The sequence below is a fragment of the Hydractinia symbiolongicarpus genome, chromosome 2 (assembly GCF_029227915.1).
Source record: "Hydractinia symbiolongicarpus strain clone_291-10 chromosome 2, HSymV2.1, whole genome shotgun sequence".
Lineage (NCBI taxonomy): Eukaryota > Metazoa > Cnidaria > Hydrozoa > Anthoathecata > Hydractiniidae > Hydractinia > Hydractinia symbiolongicarpus.
The window spans coordinates 22582640-22592498 of NC_079876.1; positions in this window are offsets into that span (position 1 = coordinate 22582640).

A 9859-nucleotide genomic window follows, 5' to 3' on the forward strand; every position below is an offset into this window, starting at 1 on the left:
TTGTGGAAAGTGCAGCTAGTGTCCACCAGCACGTTTTTAATGATTTTTAAGGGTCAAATATGTTATCGTTTTAAAAATATACAACTTTAAAGACTTACTTTTTTAAACAACGTAAAATGTAGGACAATTTCCTTAACAAAAGAATAAACGACCATACTAATATCGTAAAGACTAAATCTTTAATATTCTTGTAGACAGTTGCAAAGCTACTCTACATAAGGTGAATTTTGTTTTATTTTCCTTTTATATGTCACGGTAATGTAAACTCACTTTTATGTTTTCAAACAATTGAAACTAATGGAAAAAATAAAATAAAACAAACAAAGAGTGCGTAAAACAGTTTTTTAAACATTACGGAGTTTCATACCGCGCAGGTCTGGGGTTTGTAGGGACAAATTTTTATATCCCCCGCAGAGCGTAAGGCATTTGCTAAGAAAATAATGCAGTACGAAGAGAATTAGTCACTTTTTCCTTTGTATTTTTACTTTTTAAACTGGTGCGATATATTGATTTTACAATTATTTAAGGGAAGGATACTCAGTATTGACATAAGATTGTATATTATGAAGGTTTAAGACCTAAACTTGTTATTAATTTAATTGCTTCAAGTTGTGGGGTACACTCATCATGAAAAGTTGGCAGTCAAAAGAGAAAGAAACCTTATTTTGGTAGCTAGTTACATCACAAGTTTTTACTATTGTCTTAAAAATATCACAGTGCTGATCAAAGAGGGATTGCTAGCATGTCATTCAAGATTTATATAGCTACTAGTACATCCAAAATAATATAGCTCATTAAACATAGTAAAGAAAACAATGGGTTTTTTTTCTAAACTAATAGTTTCATGCTCATTAAACAGATACCTAGCTAGCTATAATGTTAAAAAACGATTCCAAAATTTCTTATTTTGTGTTTGGTAGAAACTTTATTTAACTAACCAGGGCGGAGCTAGCTACCTTCATTTTTTATAAACCAAATTGAAAATTGTCAAAAAGCTGGCTGTATCTGTCTCGTTGTAGTTTTTGTTAGCTAGGGGTCACACTGGGTCACTCATATATATCGAAGCCTTATTCATACAGTAATCAGATATATAGGTGGGTAAATACCCAGATGCTAAAAATAGGATCATAAAAACTCATTTCTAATATTACTTAACTTAACCATGCAGTTCAAACACCAACTTAGCTTTAAAAATTGCTACGCCTCAATTTTGCATTGGAATAATTTTAATCTGTAAAGTACAAAGTTTCGACCACTGCGTAATATAAAATAAAATAACATACTGTAGTAGTAGTAGGGAGTGAATATGCCCAGGAATTCGCTCCTTTGATACCTTTACCCCCCAAACCCCGCTTCCACCACTTCCACCCGCACCCCAGCCCCTACCTCCCAAAACCGGAAAATCCGACGTCAAAATAAATCCGATAAAAACCGAAACCCGATAATCCCAATACGCATGCGCAATGAGTAGAGGGAAGTCCCATACTCAAGACCGCGCTAATTGAAATCGAAATCTGTATATAATAAAGATGAGTTGGTTCAGGAAAGCCATAGGTAAACTATATGAAACCCTTGTCAGCACCGGTAGCGGCAACTCGCGACGCTTTCGCTGATCAACTACGGAGCGTGCGGGATACTGTTACTTACTACTATAACAAAGCAAAGGAGCAAATCTCGAGAAGTTCGACGCTCCACGATGAGGTCCAACGGATCACCATCGAAGATGAATACCAGGGAATCGCCGACCTCAAACAAATGTTCGGAAAAAAATTGAAGCAGGCCACGAACCCGGAGGGAATCGAGGACATCCAGAACATATTTGACGAGAATGACACGCAATTTTTGGAAGACGGAAACCGCACCAAGACGTGGCGATTCAATAAGAACCTTAACCAACCACTGACGGAGGCTATCATGCGAAAAATCACACCCCACGTAGACATCCACGTCAAGGTAGTCTACAGCTTTAGCTGTGATATTTACCGAGGTGGTGGCGATGTAGCCGATTACCACAAAACCAAGAGCTCCAAGTCACTATCAAGCATGGCCGAAATCGAAACCTTCATGGAAGAATGCGAGATGAAGCGTCTGGATCTGGAAGATGCGGAGTTCTGGACCAAAGCCTACTTACCACCTGACAGAACCATCGAGACCCCCGGAGCTTACGAAGGCAAGATAGTCTTCAAGCATGTACAGGTCAAGATCATTTCTACGAGGGAGCCCCTACTTGAATGTGGACCTTTGCCGGACTGGCTGCGAGACAAAAGTATCTACGCCATGGACGGTGAAGATGCCAGAACGGACAACCTGTGCTTTTGGAGATGCTTAGCAATAAGGGAGAGGGCCGACGTAAAAAGGGGAACAGAGTTCCTAACAAGACCGGCCCTCAAATTAGCACGCGAGTACTACGAGAATCCCAAGCTAAAGCGGGAAGAGGTACGTGCTACGAAGCTGCTTGACTTGGAGGGTATCGCCAAGCACTTCAAGATCAACATCAGGGTCTTTGAACCCAAGACGAACTTAAACAAGGCACCATGGCGGCTCGTCTATGGTCAAAACCAGTACAAGAAGGGGCGAGACACGATAAACCTCGGTATGCTGAATGGTCACTGCTTCTACATCAAGAAGAAAGATGTTTTGACCCAAAGTTGGGAATGCGAGGCCTGTACCTAAATCTTCACCAGATCCGACAACCTCACGCGACACAAGAATAACGAGTGCAAAGGCGCCAAAACAATGATCATTTACAGGGGTAAAAAAGTCAAGCGCATGCTTAGCAAATCGGAAAAGGTCTTCCACGAGCAATATGCATTCAGCTATGCGGCATGCCAATGGATTAAGACATTGGCAAAGCAGGCGGAAATGCACATACATCACGCGCTCTGCGGGCATGGAGGGGAACGCGTGATTCGTGTGATGGGTCAGGAGGCCTATAGGGTAGATGGATACGAACCTCAGACCAAAACAGTCTATGAATATCACGGCTGCAAATGGCATGGATGCCCATGCCAACCGCAGCGAACCAACGCCGATGAGAATAATCTCAAGCTCAACAAATTTAGGGAGGACCACATCCAAAAACTTGGCTATAACCTGGTCACCACATGGGAGTGCGAGAACCCCCCAAATGTTAAGAGGCTCTTCAAGAAAGAATTTCGACCCTACCCCCACTTCATCGATTTTGATTTTAAAGTTCTCCTGTTACCATTACACCAGCAGCAAACGGCCGATCTAACATATATCTCGGAGCATATCCCGGTAAGTGTTGCCATTCTACAGGAACATCCCACCTTCATCATGCATGAAAGCCCCAAGGTGCTGGTGCGGAAATTCGTCGAGCAATTAGAGCAGAGGCAAGCCCGCATCGTCAAAGAAGTCAAAAGGCTGCACCCCAAGCCCGATGATTTTGATATGCTTCCAGATCAAATCCAAAAAGCTTGGAATGAGTGGGTGAACCAAGTGACGGTGATAGGTTTCAACAGCGGCAAGTATGACATCAACCTGATCAAGCGGTACTTTGTCGAACGAATTGCAGATGATGACGAGGACAAGATCAAAGTAGCGAAGGCGGATAACGAATACATGTTCCTCACAACATCAAAGTTCAAATTCATAGACATTAAAAACTTTTTCGCGCCTGGAATGAGTTACGAGGGCTGCTGCAAGTCATTAGATTGCAATCTCGAGAAGCTCGTGTTCCCGTACGAGTGCCTGCCGAGCTATGACAAGCTGAACCATGTCGGCCCCGTCGATCATGAGGCCTTCTATAGCACCCTAAGCGGTAAAAACACCCTCTCGCCTGAAGATTACAAGGCGTTTCGAGATGAGTTCTACAAGAGGGGCTGCGTCACAATGCTGGATTGGTTAGCCGAGTACAACTTGGCGGACCTACATATTCGTACCAACATTAGAGTGAGAGAGTAGTTTTTGCTAAGGTCGTGATAAGACGTGTTTTGAGAGTTGTTATTTAAAAAGGTTTTTTGTTGTTGTTGTTTTTTACTGTTCATAAAACTTCGAGTTTATAGAGCTTATATTTGTATCATGGATGTGGAAAAGAAAATAACGGAATCTATAAAAGAAATCCATCTGAAGAGAAAAAGAGCGAACACTGACACAATTGTAACGTACACACCAGAAATCGAGCCGGATACAATCAAATCGGTTCTTGAAAGTTTGATCGAGAAAAAAGTAATTTATGTTGTAAAAAAAGGTAGTGGCAATAGTTACCGTTTTTGCAAAGACAAAAGTGTCGATGTTGATGTTGAGAATGTAGCTGAAAATGTTGAATTAGGGGAAAATATTGAAAAACTATCACCGGAACAAGATTCGTTGTTGAGAAAGGAAGTAACAAGTTTTTGTAACTTTGACGCTTTCCAGAGTTTGACCACGCAAATAACAGACCTGAAAGAGTATTTTCAGTATCAAATCAAAAAAATACGAAAAAGTGCTACTGACGATCTAGTTGTACAGCTTAAAGAGGAAAATGCGTTTTTGAAGGGGGAAGTCCGAGCGTATAGGAATGTTGTGGTTAAACTTTGCGAAAGTAGCTTTAATCAAGCTAATGTGTTAAAAGTAGTTGACAAAAAAGATGATTGGCGAACAGTTAACAATGCGCCATCGCGGTTTCAACAAAGGAACCATCAAAATTATGATGTAATTAGTAAAAAAGATGATTGGCGAACAGTTACCAATAGGCCATCGCGGTTTCAACAAGGGAACCACCAAAATTATGATGTAATTAGTAAAAATAGGTTTAATTATTTGTCCCAAGAGGGTACAAACGTCATGGAAAACCATACAAATAATATACATAACACAAACGTAGAATCTAGATCACACCCTGTTTATCCTGTTAATGTTTCGTCGCCGAAAAGACCAAATCCGGTTATCAACCAACACCCGGAAAGAGAACAATACACATACCGTCCAACTTCTAATAATGACAGACATTTTGACAAGAAAAAAAAAATACGTATTATATGTGACAGCATTCCAAAGGGAATAAGAACAAAAGAAATGAGTAACAATCTAATGAATAATGATGTAAGAACAAGGTGTTTTCCAGATTCGAATGTAAAAAATCTGGGCCACCACGCCATTCCAACTTTTATAGATAACCATCCTGATATTGTCGTGATTCATGGTGGGATTAACGATGTGTTGAATTCAAATAATACTGGTATTTCTGAGGAAGATATAGCCCATAGTTTAATTAATTTGGTTGAAAAGTGTAATGAATTTGGTGTAGAAAAGGTGTTTTTATCTGGTTTGGTATGTTGTAGACGTGTGAATAAAGAGAGAATTGATAGTATAAATAAAATTTTGGAAAACAATGCAGCTTTGTACAATTATATATATGTAAATAACGAACTAATTTCTGAACAACATTTGTGGAAAGATGGCTTACATCTTAACGACTCTGGGAAAGAGGTACTGTGTAAAAATTTTTGTACATACTTGGATAGTTTTTTATGTCTGAAAAGGGGTTCTTGGGGTATTCCATAAACTCAAAAAATTGCTCAACTAGTGAGTGTCACAAAAATTTATATGATTTGGATATAGAAAAAGTAAAAAATTTACGTCTTAAAAATCCAGACAATCCTTTTCTTTGTTACTTAAACATTAATAGTTTGAGAAACAAAATAGTAGACACTCGTGAGGTTATAAGTAACATATCACCAGATTATTTTGTTTTAGCAGAAACGAAAATTAGTGAAGAGTTTCCGTCCGCTCAATTTGAAATTTCTAACTATAAAATCAGAAATAGAAGAGACAGAGACACAAATGGAGGGGGGCTTATGGAATATTTCAAGAAAGGTCTTATGTGCAAACAATTAAGAAATCTTGAACCTGAAAATAGCGAAGTTATTTGTTCTGAACTGACAATCAGAAACAAAAAATGAACTATTTTTAGTGTATATAGACCACCTGACCCTTCAAATATAGGTCGATTTTTTGCTGAACTTGAATACTCTCTTGACTTAGCTTTTAGATCTTATGACAATGTAGTTGTTATGGGTGACATGAATATTGATTGTGACGATAAATGTACAACAGGCTTTGGTGATTTAACTACTCTTTGCGATACATATAACCTGAAAAATCTAATTAAAGGAAAACGTGCTTTACAAGTACGCGCTCGTCATTACTAGATATATTTTTAACAAATAGGCCCGCTAGTTTTCAAAACTCTTTGTCTTATGAAACTGGTCTGAGTGACCATCACCATATGATATCCACGTTTATGAGGACTCATATAGTGAGACTTAAGGCAAAAGAGATATCATAAAGGTGTTTTAAAAATTTTAACGAGCAAAGTTTTCTTGAAGAGTTAAGTATGGTCGATTTTAAATGTGATCAAACAGATCCCAATAAAAACTACGAAGAACTTGTATTTATATTTCGAAAAGTCATTGACAAGCACGCGCCATTAAAAACTACATTTGTGCGCGGAAACGAGGCTCCTTTTATGAATAAAGAATTGCGAAAAGCGATTTATTCAAGATCCCGTCTAAAAAATAATTTTAATAAAAATAAAACGAAGGAATATAACACCAAGTATAGAAAGCAAAGAAACAAATGCGTTAATTTAAGTCGAAAAGCGATAGGAGAACATTTTAACAACGTAATGGAAAATGGAATAATAACTAATAAAACTTTTTGGAAAACAGTTAAACCTTTCATTACAAATAAATCTGGAACAGGTAACAAGAAAATAATGATTGTTCGTAATGATAAGATAATAACGCATGATAGTGAACTTGTTGAAGTTTTTAACAACGAGTATATAAATATTGTTGAAAAATGTAGTGGAATTAAACCAGATCACTTAAACAACAAGAGATTGGCAAGCAGGCTCACAGTTATCAATGATATAAAAGAAAAATTTAAAATCATCCGAGTATTGTTGAAATCAAAAATTCTCATCCTAGTGAAAAAAATGATGATTTATTTTATTTTAAAGAAGTGAGTGAATCAGAAGTCTCTAAACTTTTTAGTGACATCAAAGTGGGCATGGCTTCTGGGGAAGACAAAATTACAGCAAAAATGGTTAAATTGTCAAAGCCTTATTTGATTAAACCCATAACAAATGCAATAAACAGCAGCATTCGTCTTTCTGTTTTCCCAGACGGAGCTAAAAGAGCTATTTTGTCTCCATTAGAAAAAGGAGGAAAAGATAAGTGTGAGCAACTATAGGCCAGTTAGTGTGTTGAATATATTTTCTAAATTCTATGAAAGAGTAATTAAGTCTCAAATTGTTACATATATTGAATTTAAACTGTCAGAATTTTTATCGGTTTACAGAACGTCATATGGTACACAACATGTTCTTATTAGGTTACTCGAAGAGTGGAAGGACAAATTAGATAAAAACTATGTAGTAGGTGCAGTTTTAATGGATCTGTCAAAGGCTTTTGATTGTGTTCCACATGATTTACTTCTGGCTAAACTGAGTGCTTATGGTTTTAGTAATGAATCTCTACTTTTCATATTGTCTTACCTTTTGGATAGAAAACAAGCTACTCGAATAAATAACATTTTGAGCTTGTTTCAATTAATTTTATCTGGTGTACCGCAAGGGTCGATTCTAGGACCTATTCTTTTCAATATTTTTATTGACGACTTTATTTATTTTATTAAAAAAGCTAGTGTTCTCAATTATGCTGATGACAATTCCCTTTCCGCTTACTTTAACTCGATTACAAACTTATTAAAATGTTAGAAAGTGAATCAAACACAGATTTAGAGTGGCTGAAATATAACAAAATGATAGCTAATCCTGGAAAATTTCAATCCATTATAATCACACGGAACAAAAATAATAATTGTGACATAGATTTAACAATTGGCGATAAAACTATCAAAACAGAAAATAGCGTAAAGTTATTGGGTGTGACTATTCGGCACAATTAAATGCATTAGTTAGGCTAGATACGTTTCTGACTTACAAAGCAAAGGTTGCTCTTGTTCAAAGTTTTGTACTTTCCAACTTTAACTATTGTCCATTAGTGTGGCATTTTTCATCTACTAAATCTTTGTTAAAAGTTGAAAGAATACAAAAAAGGGCTTTGCGTTTTTTATTTGACGACTCTGATAGTACATACAAGGAACTGCTTTTAAAATCAGGAAGGAATTTCATGAGTGTTTACAGGCTTAAAACGCTATGTACAGAAATTTACAAATCTTTGCATAGCCTTAACCCTTCATACATTCATGACATTTTTGATTTCCAACAAAGTGAAAGATCTGTCAGATCACAAAATGTCAATATTGGCAAGGTTCCAAGAAAAAATACCAGAAGTTTCGGAACTAAAAGTTTAACTTCCTTAGGTCCAAATATATGGAATAAATTACCCAATCATATGAAAACAGCAGAATCTTTGAATATTTTTAAGAAAATGATAAAATTTTGGAATGGCCAGCATTGTTCTTGTGATGTCTGTTCACAATAACATAAATATGTTATTTGTTTTTCTTTTGATTTCACTTACTTTATTTTTATAGTATTTATATTTCTGTCTATATGTCGGTTTGGATTAGCACTTTAATTAGAGCTATTGTATTGTTTGTACATATTTTAACCGACAATAAATAAATTAACAACAACAACAACAACAACAACGTAGTACCCTTTGTCAACGCTGTCGACAGGACCCGCAACACGTATTCCGAGGATGAAATTGACATTTTGAAAGATGCCGTGAGTATACCAGGCGTATCGATGCGCTATGTCCTGAACAAATCCCTGCGCTTGAACCCTGAGATAGAGCTGTATGCACCGGGGGACCCCTGCACGCACAAATGTCAAGACAATTGCTTCAAAGCCCGATGTAAGGCCTGCATAGAGGTTAAAGAAGCGTGCGACGAGTGTACCAAGAACGAGGCCTATGAGCTCCTGCAAACGGCATGGTAGGTGGCCCCGTGATCGTCTTTTGCAGGTACCACGAGAGGGATGTGACAGGTATAAGATCTCACATCTATAACGAGCCCAGCAAATGTAAGACCATTCTCAGGTATGATGTCAACATGCTCTACCCGAGTACCTTGCTGCATGACTTCCCATGCGGTAAGGAGAAGCTTGTTAGGGTTGCTGAACCCACAAAGAGATTGGCAGCTCTAGAACAAGGCATTCTAGATGGCTCACTTTTCGGTTTTGGACAAGTTGATATCGAAGTGCCTCAAGAGCTGTACGACAAATTCAACGAAATGTCTCCGCTAATTGTGGTCAAAGAGATACCCGATGAAGCCATTCCAGAGCACATGCGCGAGTACTTGCTCAAGACTGGGCGCAAACGTGTTCCTGGAACGAGGAGGCTCTTAGGCTTGATGAAAGCAGAGAGGATCTTGCTGTACGCACCCGTGCTCAAATGGTACCTAGGGCATGGGCTAAAAGTCACGGCGTGTTACCGGTTCCTCAAGTACTCACGCGGTAAACCAATCGCGTGGTTTCCGGAAGAAATTGCTGATACGAGACGTCAAGCTAATAAAGACCCCGACAAACATATCGCGGGCGACACTGCCAAGTTGAAAGGGAATAGTTTTTATGGAAAAATGATCGAGGACTTGGCAAGGCATGCCAATACTAGCTTCGCGAGAAATGAAAAAGAGGTCAATGCGGCAATGAGGAGCCCCTATCTCGAAGACCTTGAAGAGATTGGAGATGCTTATGAATTAAGAAGGGGTAAGCAAGGGGTTAGCATCGATCGAGCCTATCAGTGTGGAATTGCCGTATACCAATTGGCAAAATTCGCATGCTGGAATTTTATTATGACTTTCTCGACAAGTACGTGGACCGTCGAGACTTTGAATATGTGTATATGGACACGGATAGCGCCTATTTTGCTATCTCGGGGGAAGA